We start from the raw sequence: 21,621 nt of genomic DNA, 5'->3' as shown, positions 1-21,621 counted from the left end.
CAAAATCTTCTCTTTTCCACTACATTTTCAGCTTGAGGTGAAAAGACAGATGATCAGCCAAAGAAATGTTGTGTATCTGCACAGTGCTTCTAATTTGACTAGTGCTCAGCTTCAGGAAACTCTTTCCACTCCCCAAACCATAATTAACTCTTTTACATGTAAAAGAACAGCTTTCTTCCCACCCAGACAGCCCCGTTTCATGCTGAGCTCACTTTGCTACCCGGCCTCCACGTGGCCTTGTCAGGTTCTGATCAACCACCATGAAGCCCTCGCAAGCCCTTGCTGTGCCACAGACACCAGGCGCCCTGCCGCCGAGGAAGTTAAAAGGAGAAAACACAGAGAAAAAAACTCATTTTTGAGGCAGTGAAACATGCACTACTATCATTCTTGGTGTTATTCAAGAAATTAATACGGTTGTTATTCCCCCACAAGCTAAATACAGTTTGCACAGATCTTTGTGGAACTGGAACATGGCTACAAGTGCAACTTTTTTCTGACTTTAGACAACTCCTGGCTGTCTTTAGAGATGACAAAGCCCAGACAGTCTTTCATGACGTGAGCTTAGCCTTGACTGTTGTTGCTTGAAAGTGCAGCAATCTGTTGATTCTGTGGCTGCTCTGTTCCAGCTTAAAAGAAAAATAAAGTCATAACTTTCAGAAATTAAGAATAAATGTAAGCTAATACAGCCAAATCAACAGGGTCTTCTGTGTGCATTTAGAAATAACGGTTCATTTGACATTGCCCACACATTTTCAATCTGCCAGCAATTTCTCTACTGGCAATTGTAACCACATCAGAAATCATCAGAGGAAAAAAGCTACAGCACCTTGGAGAGCCAAGGGCAGGCTTTTCTCACAACATACCGAAAGGTGTCTGGGAGGCAAAGCTTAAGCACAGCGGATGTTTTTCTGTTGCAAAAAAAGTGCTTGTGCCAAGACAACTTGTAGACAGTGTCATCTACAAATTCGAAAGCTGACAGCATGAAGGGCTGAAGGAGAGACAACTCACTTCTCCCAGCAGTGCAGTAAAATTTCTAGCTTAACAATTTTTACACAGGGAAAACAGCATATATTTTTCAGAGCCATAACATGCAATATAAGTGTAACTTTAGATCAGTTGTAGGTATTTAACAGGGCTAGAAAGCAGAGGTTAAGATGACTGTGCTGGCCCACAAGCCTCCTCATCTCACTATTCTAGATGCCGTAAGTTCATACAAATGTCTTTCTCCCCAGCAATGAAATCGTTTTATAAAGCTGCATTTGTATTAATTTGAGTTAGATTAAGTTGCATGGAAAAAGCTTAAATTCAGAAATGTAAATTGAGAGAACAACTTCTGTTCCTTAATATACATATATTTAGAGTTTGTGTAGGAAATTCTTTGGCCCGTTCCATGCAAGCAGTAAAACACCACAATCAGGAAGATCTCTCCTGAGCTTGGGCTATGGATTTACAAGACTGATTCCACAGCAGCAGAACTGTGGCATTACACAGGGCCCCACGACAAATTTCCTGAGCAATTCTTATCAAGGGAATGTGCTTGTTTCTGTTCACAGAAACATACACGTTGTTTTCCTTAATCTCTGTTAAAGTCACCCAGACAGATAATAACAAGCTCTGGTCTGTGAAGAGCAGATAAGACACTCCTCTTCCCCCTTCCTCGCCCAACACCAGTCTGCAATCCTGTGTTACTGTCAAGTCACCCTTACTTTAGGTTCTCATCAAGAATTTAAGACAAGATCTTCAGCTTTAGGACCAGATTCAGAGTCTTCATTTCTTCAGGATTCAAAGATACAAAACTCCTGTATTATATCTAAACCGGTAACTTGTTAAGTGGCAGGCACAGCAAACTGTTACTCTGAAGGAAGGCCAGCCACCAAATAGTATTCAAACATAACTGTTATCAGAACTGGAAATGCCGAAGTCTGTGAGAAGGCCCACATGCCCCAGCCCCATATACCCACAGCCTATTTAAACTATTTTCAGAGTTTCATAAAGCTTGAGGCAACAGAGCGTTTGCAGGAAGACAGACTTTTGGCACAAGCAGTTCGCAGATCCTGCGCACCTGAAGGTACAACAAAGCACCCAGACCCAACTAAACACTTCCATCAGACCAGATCTTCCTTTCACAGCAACTAATTTCCACTGAAAGTTTTCCCCAAAGCAAGGCAGCCTTGTAAATACTGCTTCATTTTCACAGGGAAGTTACATTAGCAGTTTGTTGGCAATGTCCATGGTGCGCATTCTGCAGTGCGCACTTTTTTGGCTTTTTGCTGAGAGAAACTACCCTTGTGGCAAGAAAGGCATTAACGTAGTTATATGAAAGAAACCCTCATAGTATTCAGGTTTTTTTAGCTATTGGGAATGAATTGTATTCAGCAAAATGCTGAGTACAGCAAGGAACAATTTTCCTCTTCAGCTTGCCATGGGAACTCTCATAGAATTATGCAGAAATATTCAGAAACAGATATTGTCCTCCTAGAGGCCTTCAGTCAAAAGTGCCTCACATCTACAGCCTCATCTCCCTAAGACAAAGTTTTAGAAGACTACAAAATAAAACCTACTTCTAATAATCATAGTGTTATTATTTATCAACCACAGAACTAGAAAAAGCTTTACAGAGAAGCAATTGTTATTTTTCCCCTTTTATACAGAGTGAAGCGAGGCAGCAGGGTGCAGCATGTTCCACCCACCAAGCAACACTCTCCCCATTGATTATAAAAGGCACAAAGACCTGGAGACTAAAGTGTAGTGACTGCATAAGAGATACACCCACACCAAGATAATCTCTCACTGCCACACGCTCCAGCTGCTGGGGCAATGCTTTATGTGGCATCAGAGCATTTCAAACTGCTTTCCAGCTGATACATCCTAAAATATTCCCCACTGTCCTCATCTTGCTGAATGACCCGGCATGTCTTTTTGGGCAAGGAGCTTGACGTAAGTCAGTCAGTCAGAGAGACAGGTACTGCTCTTCCTTCCCTTCAACCGTCCTACCCCCTGGCCTTTTTTCCCTCTTATCCTTGATGATCATCTCAAGCTCCAGCTATCAAAACCCTCTAGATCTCTAACAAGGCAGGTATGTCATCTGTGTAAAAGCCAGGTCTTTGAGTGAGCAACCTCTTCAGAGCTGAAAGTCAATGTCCCCAACTGGGGGAGGGAAGCAGGACCACAAGTCAATCTGACAACAACGTAATTTCATCCACTTGTAATTCATCACATCTGAGTAAACACTTTTAAGATTCATCTGAATCTTTAAAGAGAAGAATCAAGCATAGAGAAAAATCCTTTTCCAACATACATAGACGCAGGCATTTATAAAAACATTACAGTCATCAAGTTAGGAATTTTTTATCCTTTTTTTCTGCTAGCCATGAAAACTAAAAGAGAAATCATTATAAAATGATTTCATGAAAGGCCTTTCCCTCCCAACAAACCATAATACATCTGACTATGTGGAGGAAAAGCAAGATCAGGCAATATACCTAGATATCTCTCTCTCTCTCTCTCTCTACTAAAGAACAACCCAAAGAAAAAGTTGGCAGCAAATCCTCCAAATTATGAATCTTCACGATAATCTTGGGCCAAACAAACAAAAAGCCCATGATAACTGAGATTTAACAAAAGAACAGACCATTTAAAATTCCTCTGATGCCTTCTGTCAAGACTCAGAGCAACAGCTGCTAATGGAAGTGACTGGCAGCAAAAACTACAACTGTTTTTGCTTCTTAGAGGAAAACTTGCACCAACACTACACACCAAATTCACACCAAAAACTAACTGTAAACCAGATGGTAAGGGAGAGTGGAGAGATCACAGCTTCCTCAATTCATCCAAACAAGCATTTCCCAGGTCTCCTGAAACAGAGCAACAGAGAATGAGGGGTTATCCAGATATAAGTGATGTTTGCCATTTAAACTTTTTTTAGTGGTAAAAAAACAGCCTGTTCCTGAAGGAAGATACCCACTTGCCCATTTTCCTCTCCTTTATATGCTTTGTGCAATTGTGACATTGATGACCTATGACCATAAAATACACAAACTGGATACTGCAGCATGCACCAGAATTTTTTGTAGTGATTTTGGATGTGGAAGAAGCAAAACAAATCCCCCACTGTACTAGACCCATAATGAGTGGTTTCATCCTACCTCAGACACAAAAAATATGCAGAGAACCAACTAGATTCTTGTTAGCTGACTCTCCTTCCAACCCAGTAAATCCTTAACAAAGTACGTGATTGGCAAAATCTTTGATTCGAGTTCAACTGACAAGATCTGAAGACAGTATTTCTGATAAAAATCCCTCATTTATTTCCTATACAGCCATACTGAGAAGTGGAAAAGCAGCCCACAACCTGTAACTTCAAGTCTTTTAGGTCATCACAACTATACGAGCACATGCATGAATTTAGTTTATATTCTAAGAAAACACAGACAGCATTGGCCACTGTTGAATTTACAACACATTTAGTTCCTCTTATACCTCCCAATTGCTCAGTTTCTTAAAAATAAGCAATGTCTGCTTTTCAGAGGAGAGAAGATGATCAAATCAAGATTTATTCAATAACTAACAAAGGTCCTTTCTGGTTTACATTGATTAGAAGCTGTGTCTCAGATGTATGTCTGAAGTCATTGAAAGCAAGAGCGTGAAAAATTTTGGAGGCAGTCTGGGGCCCAGTCTCAAGGCATGGTCCTTTCTACACCCTCATCCTTTCATGACTTCACACCTTTGGAAATCCGAATTATGAAAAATTTACTGCTTAATCCACAGTCCATCAAAAACAATCATAATCTAAATATTGGTCTTAACATGGTTTGGGTCAAGCCCTGAAACAGCAAGGAAAAATGTAGATACTTTCTCTTGCAGTCAGCCCCTCACATAAGGAACGGTATATCTCCACGTCGGCCCATGCTAGCAGCAGGAGACATTCCCAATTAAGAAAGGTGAATGGAAGAGAGCAAGACCAGCCTTCAGGTCTAAAAATCTTGCCAGCAGGACTGATTCAAGTTGCAGACTTTAAAAAACAGCTGTATATTAATGCCACTTGTTTCTGAAAACCCACCAACAAAACCAACTGAGAAATTTTGCAAGGGGAAACTCTAGTGAAGCTATCCTCAAGGATTGCAGGCCACAGCCCAGTCAGGGGCCATGCCCTTGCTCCTCAGCACAAGGACAGGATCCAGGCAAGACTATTCTCCACTCCTCTTTCGGCAGTGCCCCAGATGCTGTCCCGTGGGGAAATGCAAGGTGATTCCTCAAGCTCTCTGTGCAGGTTACATGCCAGCTGGCAAATGCAGGACTTCAGCCAGCCAAAGCACATTACCTGCAGCCCCATCACACACCTCCTGCTAGCCCCTGGCTGGCCCCAGTGTACGCGGTGCCAAGCGCTGCCGGGGTTGCCGGCCTGCCCTTCTTACCCTCCACCATGGGAAAGCCCCACGGTATCCCCAGCAGGCTCAGGCCTGGGTGGACGGGCCACTCAGTCCTGCAAAACACTCCTTTCATCCAAAGCTCTTGCAAGATTACTAATAAGAATAAAAATAATTACCTCCATTTTCTGGCTGAGGAAATGAAGATGCAAAGCCAGTGAAGTGACTTACACAGGTCTTCCACCTCCCAAGACAGGATCCTATTCACCAAAAAAAAAATTCCCTCTAAGCTCCTTTAATGAAGCTTTTCAAATTATTCCACAGAGTTGGACGGAACAAGGATACATCTGATCTACCCCTTCTTTCCAAAGCTGACTCAATACTGAAAGGTGTAAATTTTTTTTATTATTATTATTTTGCTGGCTACCCCACCATGATGGCAGCAACTTGGTGCACCATAAATAGTCTGGAGGTGTTTTACTAGCCTCACCCATCCTTAATTAAACTTGACAGATTTTAACTACCAAGATGAAGTATGTAAAAGAAGTGACATCAACAGAATATGGGAAAACAGCCCTTTCAATACAAAGTGTTGACACTCTGGGATACACCCATATATCCAACAATTTTACTGCTACTCTTTGACTATCCAAAACAAGATCTCACCTTCCCTATCTTCCCACTACACACCCACTTCCACAAATGAGACCCCAGCATCCCTGTCTTCCTCCCCCGTCTTTTGCGTATTCCCTCTTCAAATCGGATACACATCATGCCTTTATTCATCATACGTCTCAAATAAATTCACAAACATCTAACTTGGCTTTGATAGCAGAGCCATGTAACATTTGAAAAGAAACTCAGTGGTTTCCACTTAGTTATGCTTTGAGTTCCTGAGGTTAAAGCAAATCTGAAACTCAAAGTGAAACTCTGCTTAGAGTGAGAGGAAATATATGAGAAGAGGAGGGGGAAAAACCTTTGCTTATATCCCACCGTGGTCTGAGAAGCTTCTCTGCAATTCAGAGACCGCTGCAACCCCTTTGGAGTTGATGGCTGGTTAGAAGTAAGACTGCTACTTCACGTCTATCTACATAAGAGATCAGGTCATAGTAAAGAACATACAGAAAAAGAAATATTTTGCAATATAGGAGTAGCATCCAAAACAACAGAGTTATATTTTTCTCTACCACAGATCTTTTGTGTTATTTCAGCAACATTACTTAATTCTTTGGACTCACATTATTCCAAAATGGAGAAAATTGTTATGGCTATTAAAAGGTGCCACATGTTTGCAGAACCCTCTGAAATGCTTAGGTGGAGAATAGAGGAGAACACCTCATTAGAATCATATAGCTGGTCAGTATAAAGCTAGAGACAAATTTGAATTAGATGCACTAACAGCTGATTTAATCTGGTTGAAACAAATTGAATTCCCTGTATAAACAACTACTACACCAAAAACCTAGCTATGAAAGGCAAAAAGCAAAAATGTAGCAGAGTTTCAGAATCATAAAACTGATGGACTGGATTGAGGCTGAAAAAATACACTTAAGTCTTTGGTTAAATAAGAATCCCATCCAATAGAGAGGAGGAAGGGATAAGAGGGGGGAAAGTGGAGCTATATCACCATTTTCTGATTAACTGAAAGCATTAGGGTTTTTTAGGCATTCCATAAAGTTGTATCCATGACAGCTACAGTAACCATCCTTTCAAAATGAACTCGAGTGCAGTGCTGTCCTAATCCACAGCAGCTAGCACAGAATTTTTAAGGAGCTAGTTTATCTGCATCCCTCTTTTGAGTTTCACCCACTAGATGTAGCTCACTTCAGACAGCAGAGTTAAAATCACCATTGCTTTGTCTCCAATTCTATAGCAAGGCTTTACTCAAGCTGTTACACTCTAAAACCCACAACTTATTTAATAGCAAAGTAGTACTCCAAGGAGCTCAGGACCCCAGTTCAGTGGCCTGTGTTACTCCCAGGACTACCAGTCTTAAAGTCTGTTGATTACCGAAATGACTTTAAATCAATACAGCTATATGGGAAAACGCCACAGCATGAAAACAAGAAAAAAAGATGGCATGCACATAAATAGTTATTTCCTTCCACTGTCAGGAATAGCATTTAATAGACGCACTAGCAAGTGCATCCCTACTGGAGCAAAACAGGCCAGGAATGTATGACTTGAATGGCACAAGTATGAGTAAACTATCAAGCTTTTTGCTGTAGAAAAGGCCTTTGGATTGAATTGACAAATGTGTTTGCTAACCCAGAAACTAACTTAGCAGTTTCAACCTGTTTCCAATAACTCCCAAGTAGCATCTGCTGCAAAATTCAGAAAATAGATGCATTAAATCCTTCAAAACAAATTACAAAGTACATTGAACTGTCTGTAGAGATCATAGCAGTTTTACTTAGCATATGGAGAAGCCGTTGGGTCGTATTTAAAAGGAATAAAAACCATAGCTCCTCAACAACTAAACTGTTCACATTCAGTAGTTACATGAGCAGCAGAACTAAACCAGCCCTGCTCTCCTACATCACGCTCCCTTCTGAATTTCACACGTGCAGGAGGGGATAACTCCCACCAAGAGTCCTTCCTTCAGCATGGGCTCTAAAAACATTTTCACAAAGCTCAGAGAAACTTTATCCTTTTAGACCTATCCTTCCTTGGTCAAATGTGCTGAAATTCACAAACTAATTCATAAAGATACAAGAGGGGAACAGACAAGGGAGAGCCATAGGGATACTTTCTTAAAGATGCCAGGCAGAAGCATGAAGGGGCAGAGAACATAGTTTCAGAAGCGAAAAAGCTCTATCAGTCTAAATGTAATGATATGTTTAATTTCCCAGGAGTGTTAATCAAGCATGCAGGACACAATTCATCAAAATCAAACAAAACGTCAGCAACTGCAATTATTTTAGGAGCCATCTCTGCTGCAACTAGAATGACAATCTATCATCTTTGTGCTTTCTTGCACTTCATACTTATTTCTTTTTGTTTGGTTGGTTTTGTTTTTATTTTCACATTCCTGTTATTAAAAACATAAGTATACACCACATTTTTATCCCTGGGGCTATAAACCATGGCAGTTAAGTAGACTGCTTATACATCACAGCCCACCCTCAGCCAGCTCTAGTATAACCAGGTTGTTGCTAAAATCCTCAGCACAATCTTCCATCCCCTGAGTCGCACTTAGCCTCATCTCATGTAGTAAGAATGGGTTGTTATGCCCTACTGAATAAGCCCTGGAACCCAGCACATACTTAATCAGTGTATATTTATGCTTGAATTCACATCAGCAGAAACAATAAGCACAAAAGGCCATACGTTATTGGGGGAAAAAACCCAACACAAATACTACAGGCGCCTAGAAAAGTCACATATGAAAACTGAACTCATTGAAAATTAGTTATAAAAAGGATACAATTCTAGTACTTATTTGCCTGCTACTTCTAAGCCCTTGATGATACATTCAAGTCCCATTCCTCCACTCTTTCCACAAGAATGGAAGCTACACCTACTCATTTCTCAAATAAAAGGTTACATATCCCACCTATTCTGTGTCTTTGGTTGCTGGAAATTTAAGAAATTGAAATTCTTCCAAAAGGGATTCAGGAGTCAGTAACCACTACCTGTGTTCCAGATGAACTTTGAAAGTGAACGTTGGAAATCTTATCAGTCTCAGCTGATATCAGACAGCCCATAAATGTATTGCATAAAAATAATTACAAAGAATTTTATTCTGAAGGCTGAAGACAAATGTGAAAGTGTCACCTTAAACTCTGCTGTAAAACTGCCAAAAGGAAATACTGCTATTAAATTGACATAGCAGAAAACATTCTCATATGGGCTTGAGTGCATTTGAACTTCCCCGCCTACCCTTGGTACTGCCAACTTGCAGGTACTGTCCATGTAGAACCCAGTGCAATGCACCACACCCGACTTGACAGCTATTTTAATCGGAGATGCAGGACACCCCCATCATAGACAACCATGGAATAACCCGCCTCTGGGAAAGTTTCTTCCTAGCTTCACCAAAAAGCAGCTGGTTTTCAACTCAAGTCTAAGAACTTTCCTCCCTCCGACATGTTCTAGGAGTCCATGGCACTAAAATCTTAGCAAGAATGCTATACGTTGTCTATGAACTGTGTATAAAGAGCATACATTGTCTTCGATTACTGTAAAATTTTCATGGTGTTTTGGAACACAAGAGAATAATATTTTCTTTTTTTAGTTCTGTACTTCGGCAGCATGTTTTAAATTCATAAATCTTTTACATGTTACAGCTAAAAGGAATGTTGCAAACCTTCTGCAGGAATCTCTCAGCGCTGCACCCTATGTTACAGGTCAATCAATTACGACGATCTTGCTTGGCTGTAAAAAATACAAATAGCTTTAATAGGAGAAATTGAATCTAAAAAAAAAAAAAAAAAAAAAGATTGCAAGCACTTTTACATCTCAGTTCTCCACTTACCTACATAGAAATGCCATTAGATTTGGATTGCTACCCCAGATCATGTTCTCAAACCTACCATCCTTCACATTGCTGTAAAATAGCTGACATAACTTACTGCACATATTTTCAGCTATAGGTCATTTTTTGTTGCCAAAAATGCTAACAAAGTTCTTCACAGGGGTCAGAGGACAGGATTTTACACCTAGCTAGGTGTTTCCTAGTTTCAGGAAAGTCGGTTTATCAGGAAAGCACAATGTATTGTCTCCACTGATCCATCTATACCATTAGGGATTACTGCACGGTTCGACTGTGGCATCTGTTTTAGAAAAAAACTATGCATCCTACACATCAGCTTCTGTGTCTTGTGCAGGCTGCCTCACCGTGAAATAACATCTATGGGTATATACATTAAATATGCATGCGTATACAGCACTAGATGCAAGATGTAAACAGCTCTTGCACAGGGCCCCAGGTACCGATGAGTTCTGCATAAATGAAATCTTTCATACAACAAAATTGTAGCATTGCCTATAAATACGCTCAGCACTTGTTGCTGACAAACAAAAAATCCCTCTACTTGAGACGGCCCACTTACATGAACAAATCATCATATGACTGGAAAAGGCAGAAAAAAAAAAAAAAAAAAGCTGTGCTTTGGACTATTCTTTTCAGAGTAGACAGCCAGGAACTGCATTGACTGGGGTCACTGCTGGCATGATGTGCGGCTGTGCCTGATGTCCCACAGAGAAGAAGGCGGCAGGGAACAGATTTGGCAGTCTAAGGAACCAAAAAGTAGATTATGTCCACGAAAGTGGAACGTACAGTAAATATGCCTTTGGCAGAGAGGCTCTGGGTGCTTGTCGGGGAAACACCGGTGGCATCACCATGGGTGAGAGGCTCGAGGGAAGAGGCCTGCTACTCGCGGCTTTTGTCTCCTCTTGCCGCGGCAATGTGCTAATTCGATTTATTTAGAGCAAGAGAGAAGAAAAATGTCTTTCCCTTCACCCTCGGTTTCAGAATTATTGTGTCTCCTGGGGGGAAGGGTTAGACCGAGACGTTTGGTTTGGAAATGACTCACTCGACAGCGCTATGGAGCCGGAGGGTCTATTTTTAATATTTTTAAATAGAGAACTTACCCAGGTTTTATGTCTGCGCTTTAGCTTCAGAGGCACGGCCAGGCGAAGGGAGCCGGCTCAGCCTGCCCCCTAACATCCCCTTCGCGCTGCCAGCGGCGCCCTTCGGCTGCCAGCATCGCTGCCCGCTCCGCTGCCTCCGCGGGCAGGGCGGACGCCCCCGGCCGCCGCCGAAAGCCCCCCGGCCGCGCAGCCCCCTCCGAGCGGGGAGCCCGGAGCCCGGCAGCGCCTCTCGCACTCACCCCCGCCGGGCTGCAGAGCGGGCGGCAGCCAGGGGCGCTCCGCTCCGCGCCGCTCCGCGACTCTCCGCGCCCCGCCGCCGCCGCCGAGCCGACGGACGTGCTTGCCTCTTCCCCGCGATCTGGCGAAATTTGCCACCAACCGGCCAGGATTTTACACTTCCTGGCTGCCGGCCAGCCTTTATTTTTACAATCTGCCTCTCGCTGGCTCCTCCCAGCAGAGACTGAAGGCCCGGGCCGGGCAGAGCCGAGCCGGGCCGGGCGGAGCGGGGGCTGCCTCCCCCGGCCTCCCGCCCCGTCGCGGGGTGGGGGGGACCCCGCCCCCGCCCCGTCCCGGCAGAGTCAGGAAGTTTAAATTCTTCTGACCTTAAGCGAAAGAAAGGGAAGGGAAAGGATGGAGGAGCTCCGGAGGCCCTTCCCGGGGCAGGGCGGCCGGCCCGGGCCCCGCGGGGCGCATCCCCAGCCTCGGCGCTCCCGGGGATCCCGCTGGCTCGGCCGAGAGATGCTGGACCCGCTGCCGGCTGCTGGCAGGCCTGGGTCGGGGCGCGGAATTTGCCTTCACACCGAGCTACAGATAAAAGACACGGGTCGTTACGGCCAATAAAACGTGCAGCACGGGGGAAGGGGATGTGTCGTTTAAAGATAGGGCTTATTTTATTTTGATCTCACGGTTCAAGGTTCCTCTGGCAGCCGCAGCCCCGTGCAGTTTGCTCTGTTCAGCTGTCACAGTCTGCAGCAGGTATCAGACAGGAAACTGCTGAAAAAAATATCACGTGTAATTCGGGGTCCTTAAGGAGATCAAAAAGCCGCAATTAGTGGCAATCAGTGAGCAGTCGCATGGGACGCATAATTCAAACAGCGATGCGACTTTTGGAGAGCTGCTCATTAATTTAAAGCGCTGAGATTTTTAAGTTTTCAAAAGAGACAGACCAAATTTTTAAAATAGCATCGTTTTCTCTAGCTGCTTAAGAGGCTTTTGTGAATTAGTTTATGCGAAGCACTGCTGATGCTTGGTAGCCCAATGCACTTCTTGTTAAGAGAATTCACATTGTAATTTTACAACTGAATTGCATCTGGTCTTAAAAACAGAAAAGCTGATGCTACTCTGGAACCAGTATGTTAGTCCATCAGCCCATGCTGGGATCATCTAATACTTTTAAGTTGTTCTGTAGACATCAATAGCAAGCTTAGTTGAGAACACTCACTTGTCTGTAGGAGAGGTATTCTCATGTCTCTCTTCCTCCTTTTCTGTCTCTAGATGTGTAAAACTAAGACTCACTGAGGAACTGTGAACCTTACCTGCTGCCCATTGCTACTACTAGTTATACAAACAGGATTTACTGTTACGAACAAGAAATTAGTACCTGGGCTTGCAGACAGGACTTTACTGCAAGCTATATAAACACATACAAAAACATGTTTACTGTCCCAGACTGATGTGGCATATGATGAGAGTTGACACCTATCCAGCACATAAAATTTTAGTGCATCTGTTAATCTACTAACGATTAAAAGTACATATTGTCATTCATTCTGCACCTGTTTTTCAAGCCAACAGTTACTAATTTTTCAGAGACAGCATTGCTGGAGTGGCATTTGTGCAGTGGTCTCAATCTGTGGCTCGTGATACAGCCGGGAAGTGACCGGGTAGAAGTCAATCTATGGATAGATTGACTGCAGAATCAAGGATGTGATTTATCATAGTTGAACTATTCTCCATGGGCCAGCAAGATCCTACAGAACATGATGCACATGAAGAGAATGGTGACCTGGCATCTTTCCCCAAATTTTAACTCACGTGGTTATGAATCAAAACTTGACAGTACGTTTCAGGTGTGGGACAAAGACCTGCACATGCAGAGTTGTGGAACTCCGGGTTTACAAGGGGGAAGGTGTTCACCATAGCCATAGAATCATAGAATCATAGAATGGTTTAGGTTGGAAGGGACCTTGGAGATCATCGAGTTCCAACCCCCCTGCCATAGGCAGGGACACCTCCCACTAGACCAGGTTGCCCAAGGCCACATCCAGCCTGGCCTTGAACACCTCCAAGGATGGGGCCTCAACAACCTCTCTGGGCAATCTGTTCCAGTGCTTTACCACCCTTAAAGTGAAAAATTTCTTCCTAATGTTTAATCTAAATCTGCCCTCTTCCAGTTTGAAGCCATTCCCCCTCGTCCTATCATTATCTATGTGGTTCTAGCTTCAGGATTACCACTGAAGGACATCATTGCCACAACACAGATTTACTGTGACCATCCTGATGTATGGCTCGGCTCCCGCTTGTGGGAGAAGAGGGAGGAAAGAGCTGAAAAGATCCCTACAACTGCACCAGGAGGAAGGGGGAGGTCCTCTCTGATTTCCTCATTAGGAAGAAGAGAGGCTTCTGTGGAAAGGAGAGTCCTTGTCACTGGGAGTGAGGGCCTCCAGTTATCTTATGCAGGAGAAGATACTGGGAAGACTTTAATATACAGCAAGGGCAGACAAGAAAGACCATTAGAAACATCAGCCCAGCAGAGAGAGTTAAAAGACTTAGGCGGGATCCATTTTACCTAACTTTAGCTATCTGAGATTATGCAAACACACATAGCTTTCAAAGTTAGGTAAGGTAAATCCTGCCCTAAAGTCTACTTGAGTGGAATAGGGTTGCAGTGAAAGAGAAGTTGCAGTGAAGAGAAAAGGTTATGGTTATATTGACAGATGAGAAAAATGACATTTAATAGCTCCTTTTCCCCTTTTAGCTTTGGTTCAAGCTAGAAGAGAAGAATATGGTTTCTAAAGAAAGCTCATTGCCTTACACAGACAAGTGATAATTTACAGATGTCTGCTCTCAACATCGAAGCCAATACATGGTGCAAATGGATGGCCATGTGCTTTGTGTGAGAGGAATTGACTCTTCTGTGGCCTTGTTCAAGTGAAAAGCATCATCTCAGAGAACTGAAAAGCAGGCAAATTGACAAGATCAACATTGCTACAGACATTTATATAATGAAAAGGATATGTGAAAAATAGCTACAGCCTTAATTTTGTTTTTCACACTCTGCCTTGACACCACACATCCTCTCTGCAGCACACTCTACAGCAAGACAGTCCTGAGCATACACACGTCCTGCTGTCACACAGGCTGGTGTTCAATAAGAGCCAAACCACAAGATTTGTGACTAACAGATGTGACCTTTTATTGCTTTGCTTTATAATGCACTTGATGATGGGATGAAACCACAACATATCGCCTTTGCTTTGGCTGTGTGATCCAACAGGTCTTCAGCATCATGTACTTCCCAGAAATGAGTTCTGGGAAAAGACCACTGTGGTCTATGAGGAGAACAATGAGGAGAGTCATAATTTCTGAAGAGCGTTCCTAATTCTGGCACTATTTTTCAAAGAGCTGAGGGTTGCAGCTGAACCAGGTTAAGAGGTCACCATCCTTCAATTTCTTCTTATCCACCAAAGATCTCTTTCCCTTTCCATCTGCTGGGATAACATGTATTTGCTCCAGCTGTCCAATAAAAGAGAGAGAGAGAGAGAGAGAGAGGGCACACAAGCAAGCAAGAAAAAATTAACTTCAGCTAAAGTGGGTGGTTTTGACAGCAAAGGATTAGGCAGTAGCTACACTTGAAGTTACCTGGCAGATTCTAGCAAGGAGTGTGGGGCAGACAGCTGAGGGTAAGACAGGAGCAGCAACCTCCTATCTTAGCTCAGACAGAGCAAGAAGTCTGACAGTTCTCAGTGATACTGTGCAAATTATTTAACAATGTGGTTCACCTTTCTCTTGGGGCTGTAGTGAGAAAATTCCACGTATCAATGATGCTATGAAGCTTAAATGACTCCTGCAAAGAGAACAAAAAAAATATTTTCTTCTTTAGTTGTCTTTTAATATTAATTTTTATGGTCTCAAGCTTGGGGAGGGAAGGGGAAAGGAGGGAAATACCTTCAAGCTGTGGGGTTGAGGGTACTCTATTCTGTTAATTTTACAAGTCAAAGCTCTGGCACCAACGATATTCAGGAAACAAAATGTAATTCCACAGAGAAAAATGCAGCTATACTACATCTGGCAAAAAGTAATTCAAATCACAGCTATTCATTGGGAAGAAGGATTTTCAGAAGCTGTAATGCTGAAAGAGACCTAAGACCTAGTGAGAAAGCAAACAGTAAATTAGACATGCCTGTAATTTCAGATGACAGGAGGGGGGGAAACAGAAAGAAAAGAATGGGAAAGTAGAGTTCATAAACAGAAACTGTACCAAAGGTCTTTGTTAGTGGTATTGTAGTGTAAAACCCCTGGAATACTGCATTCAGTCCTGGAATTCTTAGCAAAGAGACATCAGCAAACACAAAGGAATTAATTTTTTAAAAAAGTACAAGTGATGAGGATTGATTTAGAGATGCTGTCATATGAGTTCAAAGAGGTAAATACAGCTGTGTACGGCACGTAGGACACAAAGCAACAAAAAGTAGGCACCATGGGTGAACAACTGTTCAAGTTTGCAGAAGTGAGAGCATTATTATTGTGAGAAAGGAGAAACTGGGATGAAACAAGGCAAAAAGATGAGGATGAGTACTGTTACTATGGTTTGGCTGTAAGATCCACTGCCTGGTGGAACATTGGCTCCGGGAGACTTCTTCTTGTGGTATTTTAAATAAGCATAACACTAGTGTTTATCCCTTGGCCTACCAAGTACAGTGGGCTAGTTGATCTTTTACAGAGTAATTTTCCATCTCTAATTTCTGTGTTTCTGAAGCTTCCTCCTCTGTAGAGCACTGTTCATCACGTCAGTGGCAAACCTCCGAGGAGACGACAAACAAACTAGCCCACAGGGAGAGAAGATCTAAATGAAGAAAAAAACTGAAGCATGTTTGTGTGTGATACTTTACAGTCACAACACAAATCATAGCCAGGCAAAGGCAGTGGCAACCTGTCTTCCTTATATTGACCTCTGCTAGAAATCGTAATATAAATTTCCAAAGGACACAAGCAAGCAGAACAGACCCTTCTTTCCATTCTTGTGCTTTAATTCTCCCCATCCCACTCCTGACTTCATTTGTGTCTCCAGTATCTCCATCCATTCCATCTACCTCTGGCCTTTCATCCCCAAGGTCAGTAAACTGAATATTTATATTCATTACTTGGAATCATATACATCCATCCTAAACCCTCTCCAATCTAGTTTCTATACCTTAGGCACCAGGGTGGTATGTCATATTTCCTAAATACCATGTTTCAGTCGATCCTCATAGCGGTTCCCATCTTCTCTGATGCATCAGGTATTTTTGAAACACATGGTTGTCCTTTTGCCTTTTGTTTTCCTTGCTGGTCCTCTTGTGGTTTCTTCTGCCTCCTTAATTGCTTCATCATTGTATCCTCCTTCAGCTTCCTAAAGTAGGGCTTTTTCTTTTGGTCACTTTTCTTCTCCTTCATCTAATCTCCAGGTAACTTCACATACACAAGAACAGTTTAACTACCAGTGCATGGTTGTACTCTCTACTCCAGTCCTATCTCTTTCTTTCACAGTTTACTATACTATACTATACAATATAATACATGCCCCTTCCCTTCACTCCAGCCTATACACATTTATTTGGGCATTGTTTTTAACTGAGACCTTTCTTTCTCTAGGTCTTCATGTTCAGGCAATGTCTAAATTTTGCAGATACTTTTTGTGTGTCTTCTTTCAAATAATGTCCTTACTTATCCACAGGGCAATATATTTCAGCCTGACTTCAGTCACTTCATATCCAAATTACTGTGATATCTTTTCCTCCAGCTTTCAAAAATATAAACTTCACTCATATCTATGCAGAACAGTGCTACAAATGTCATTGCCCTCGCCTCTCACATTGAAAGCAATGCCTTTTACTTTCCATCCCTCTCTTGGCCCATCCTTCTCTACTTATCACCACAGCTCTCAGCCTGTCTTCGTGTTACTACAGTTTCTCACATCATAGTTTCACCAAAATTAGCAGTGATTGCCACTGAAAAAGGCCATCTCACACTCACACTGTCTGTGGCCTTTAGCTCTGCCCAGCACTGTCCCTCCCTTGTGCCACCAAATATCTATGTGACTGCACAGCAAATTGCATCAAGACGATGAACTGGGTTACAAAAATTACACCACCTTCGCTCCCCATGGGGAGCTTGACCTGACTCTGTTCTATTGATGGCATTAGAAAAAGGCAATTGGACCCATTGTTGTATGAATCACACAGTGATACCAGCGTAAGAACTCCTAAGGAAAGCCCCAAAAAGCAGCACTGACCGCTTTTCTGCTGTGTGTGCTGCCTTGCTGTGAGCCTGCTCCATGGGGCCCACTTTCAGGTCATTCAGGATCTGTAGGCTGTGCCAATAAAGAGGTTACCACAGTAGGTAATTTTGGCAAGGTGACCAACGGCTCAGTTACCAGCTGCGGAGAGGTCTGATATTTCATGTATCAGCTGTCAGCTGGCAACAACTTTGGGTTATATTGTCTTTCAAAGCTGCACACCCAGAAGAGTATGCATGTGGTATAAAACATCTTTCTTATGGAAAAACAAGTGAGTCACTAGGTGTTAGATGACTCTTATTGATGAATGGATGCCAAATCACGCTGTTCTAACTACAGCAGGTTTCTAAGGTGCCTTCCTTTATTCATCCCTGACTCGCTGTGATTCATCTGTTGGTTTTCAGTCTGTCTTTTTTTCACTTCCTACACCTCACTTGCTGACCATGCTATGCTCTGCGGGACAGAAGCACTCTGATACAGTGAGAGCCACTACAGGGGGTAGAGCTCTCTTAGTGAGAAAAAACAGGTTTTCCTCCTTAAAACACCTAAATGCATTTAGCACCGTCACTTTGATGTAACCCTCAGAGCCAGCTGAAGTCAATGAATCTGTGTGGACACAGCAGAAGGACACATTGACCTCCTGACTGGCACAAGAAACAGTTTAGTCAGGGGCCAAGAAGAAATTGTGTCGCACCAGAAGTGATCACAGTGGCTCTGGCTATATTTATATTCAGAAAGAATGCAGGAGGGACTTGAACCCTCCCAGCCACCCACAGCTGGTGGGATGATGAGCAGACTTGCCTTTTCCTCTCAGAGCAGGTTTCTCATTTCTTTTTGTGTAGCATATGCTGGTGATTTGACGCAGTCACTGACAACTTAGCCTCACCTCCCCGGGGTGACCCTGACTTCCTTGATAAAGGGAGGAATGACAGAACCCAGCCCGGTGCCATTGTCTGAATTTATGGGTTTACAGCTTGGTGCTTATTTACTCATGTGCTCTTGATTCCCACTGTAAATGCCAGGTCATTCCTTCCAGATGTAGCAGTGCTGAGGTTGAGCCAAACTGGAAGATGCCTTTAGTAGTTAAAGGATCTTATTTTATCTGTCCAGGAATGGGGTTGTGCTGTGGAGGAGAAAGCTGGGGGGTGTCAGTGGGGAGAAGAAAATCCTCAGCCTTTCAGACTTTACACAGAGAAAGGGACTGGTAGAATTAGTGAGTTATAACTCTGTAACTATATCCTTCTTTATTGACCAGTTAAAACTCCTTGTCTGGCATAGGACTGTCAGTGACTTCTGGCATAGAAGTGATGCATATAGTGAGTCTATACTGTAGGATTAAACCAGAGAGGCTGAGAAGGTTTGGTGGACAAATGGGGGCATTTGAAAGGTGGACTGCATTTGAATATACAGAGTAAGATGCAAATGCCCAGAATATGCACGGCTTGTGGTAGTTATGTAGATGGTAAAGTGAAGGATAGCTTCACAGAGTATTCGTGCACATTATCAGATGCCTCTGATCCCAAATTATCGATTGCTATCAGACAGAGCCTTTGTATCACAAAGGCATCATAAAGCAAGAGGAAGGATATAAGATGCTAGAAGAGCTGCTTAAATGAAGGTGCAGACTGTGCATCAATCTTCTGCATAGGATGAGTCTTTGCAAGACAGTAGTGTCTATGCACTTGTGGAATTCAGCTTGTGATTGCCAGAATAAATGTATTTAACTAGAGAATCCCATATGCACACATTCATATTGCTTACAAGCAATACTGTATGGTGGCCAAATGGCTGCGTGTACAGACATGCTCTCCTCCAGAGAGCTAACATGGGTGCTTGAACATCAGCTGTGGAATCTGTGTCTCAGGCTCTGTGTTTGTGTGGAAGAAAGTCATATCCTAACTGTGCAAGTATGAAACTGGGTGAATTGGTTTGACACGTCTCAAGTTCTCAGAATTTTTCTCAGTCTCTCAGGTTTTTGATTTATTTTCAAAAACTCTGCATGAAGACTGTTCTTTATGTGGAACTTACCCTTCTGCCAGGCAAGACTGGAATTTCAGCCATTCATAAAGGAAATCTGAGATTTTGTGTGTGTGTGTGTAGTGCCAACTCACTAGAACAGACACAGGGCCAACTCTTGGGATTTGCAACCAAAAAAATTCAACAAATAAAACAGTCTGCCTCTTTTCCTTCCCTTCCTTTCTCCCTCCCTCCCTCCCTTCCCTGCCATATCCACACCTGGCTGAAACATGTGAAATCAAAACGGCAAAAACATTCCAAGTAAACAGTAATTTACTCTGGATTATTACTCACCGGATCCACGCGCACCATGCCTTGGGCAGGCGTCCTCTCTCACATCCTCCCTTTGCAACAGAAAGGGCATCTGCTAGGTCATGACTAAGAAAAGGCACCGACCTGAACAGTGGAAAAAAATAGCTTTAATGAGACCTCAGTAAAGCAATGCTTGGGCTAGCACTGCATTGCATCACGGGCCAGGAGGTCTACCACATGAGGCACATATGCAAAGAGCAACAGACTATGGTGTTCACCTGCAGCTGGGGAAGGTGCCTTATGAAGGGACTCAGTATTAGGCTGCACCTGGCACACGGGGTTGCTCAGTGAGAGGTGATGTTCAGGTCTAGGTAGGGGAATTTGGAAGTGAGAGGCAAAAGCAAGTGCAGCTACATGTTGTCTCACAGATCTATTTTCACCACGAATGATCAGCCTGTTTAAAAATGAATAGTTCCACCACTGAGAGACACTTGCTTAGTGTAATTGTACAATTGTTATAAGCAACTGCAAATAGGAAGCCTGTCTGATAGCATAAATCTCAGCTCAGGCAGGCCAACAGGGACCCCAGCCAGCTTGTGTTTGGTTACTAGATAATGTAACATATTAATGGCCAGAATGGACCCTGTTAGCTCAGTTTTCTGTCTCCAAGAGTAGCCAAAAGTAGACACCTTGGATGGACCATAGGAACACAGTGTATAGAAAGATAACTTCTCTCAGTCATCTCCGCCATTATTTTTACCTGTATTAGTTAAGGTAAAGCTAGCAAGAGGTGCTCCCTGCACTTCAATCACTCCTTCTCTACAATTGCAGATGTGTTTGAATCCATTTTCACATCTGTGTTTTCCACAGCCTGCAAAGGGCAGATGTCTTGCTGGGGAAGACTCCATGGCACAAGGATGGCATACATTCCTGGGAGGAGGCAAAGAGGGTTAACATAACAGGGTTAACATGAGTTAAGCTATGTTGCTGCCAAATATGTAGCCACAACCTGAACTGCAAAGTCAATGAAGTCAGTTCTAACTAGCCATAATCTGATTCCATATTGTCTCCTTCCCTATATGCAGTCGTCATGAAATTAACCAAAAAAAAATCTTCTGTTATAAATACTTAAGTTTAAGCAATGAAATCTTCTGTCACCTCCATTACCCTTGAAAAGGACATTTTTGCTGACATAAAGGCATTTTTTTTCATCTGATGAAAGTTGCAGTATGCAGCAGTGCTCAGGGGAATGATGGTCTGTATGCACAGGGTACAGACTGACTGCACCTACCTTCTTGCATGAGCCTGGCAGCAGGGAAAAGAGGGCAGAAAGAACCAAGATTAGCAACTGACCCAGGAAGATGTGGTTTCTTGTAGCTGCAATGCATTATTACCACTACAATGAGCTTCCAGTGTTTACTGTACACATACAGATTGGTATGCAAGGAGATGGTCTGTCTGAATAAATAAACAGAAAAGGCCAGGGTCCAAGTCTGACTGAACAATAGGCTAGGGAGAATGTGAGCCTCCTCTTTAGCTGGACTTCCCTCCAGGAAACCCAACTTGTAATAAAATCCTCCTGTATCCTGTGCCCTAGTCTGGGGGTGTTGACTCCGTTCCAGCTAATCATGTAGATCGTATTTGCAGAAGGAGGTGAGTGCAAGCTGCTGGATGCAACCAAGAAAGTGTTCTGGAAGAAACCTCCTTGCTCTAGATGGGAGGAGAGTTGGTCTCAGTATTTTGAGAGAGGTTCATCTGTTCAAGTCCCCCCAGACGTGACTGCTGCTTTAGTCAAGTCGCTGGCCACACATCAGACCTCAAAAATTCAGAATTCCTCTCCCGTCTCCTTGCCTTGAGAAATGGGAATGGTTGTCCAAACATAGTGATTCGCATGAC

The 21,621-nt window shown here is 43.0% G+C and overlaps 1 protein-coding gene across 1 annotated transcript in view; it reads right to left on the bottom strand.

Moving 5' to 3' along the window:
- The window catches only part of PRR5L (proline rich 5 like), a 43,913-nt gene extending 34,205 nt beyond the window's left edge, over positions 1 to 9,708 (bottom strand). The window contains exon 1 of the mRNA XM_082485699.1: positions 9,676 to 9,708. The gene's annotated coding sequence lies outside the window, so the exon portion shown is untranslated. The remainder of the gene's footprint in view (positions 1 to 9,675) is intronic.
- Positions 9,709 to 21,621: the final 11,913 nt, after the last annotated feature.

The sequence above is a fragment of the Vanellus vanellus genome, assembly GCF_965231255.1.
Source record: "Vanellus vanellus genome assembly, chromosome: 6".
Classification (NCBI taxonomy): domain Eukaryota; kingdom Metazoa; phylum Chordata; class Aves; order Charadriiformes; family Charadriidae; genus Vanellus; species Vanellus vanellus.
The sequence above is the reverse complement of the archived record's forward strand: the minus strand, read 5'-3'. Positions and strand labels throughout refer to the sequence as shown.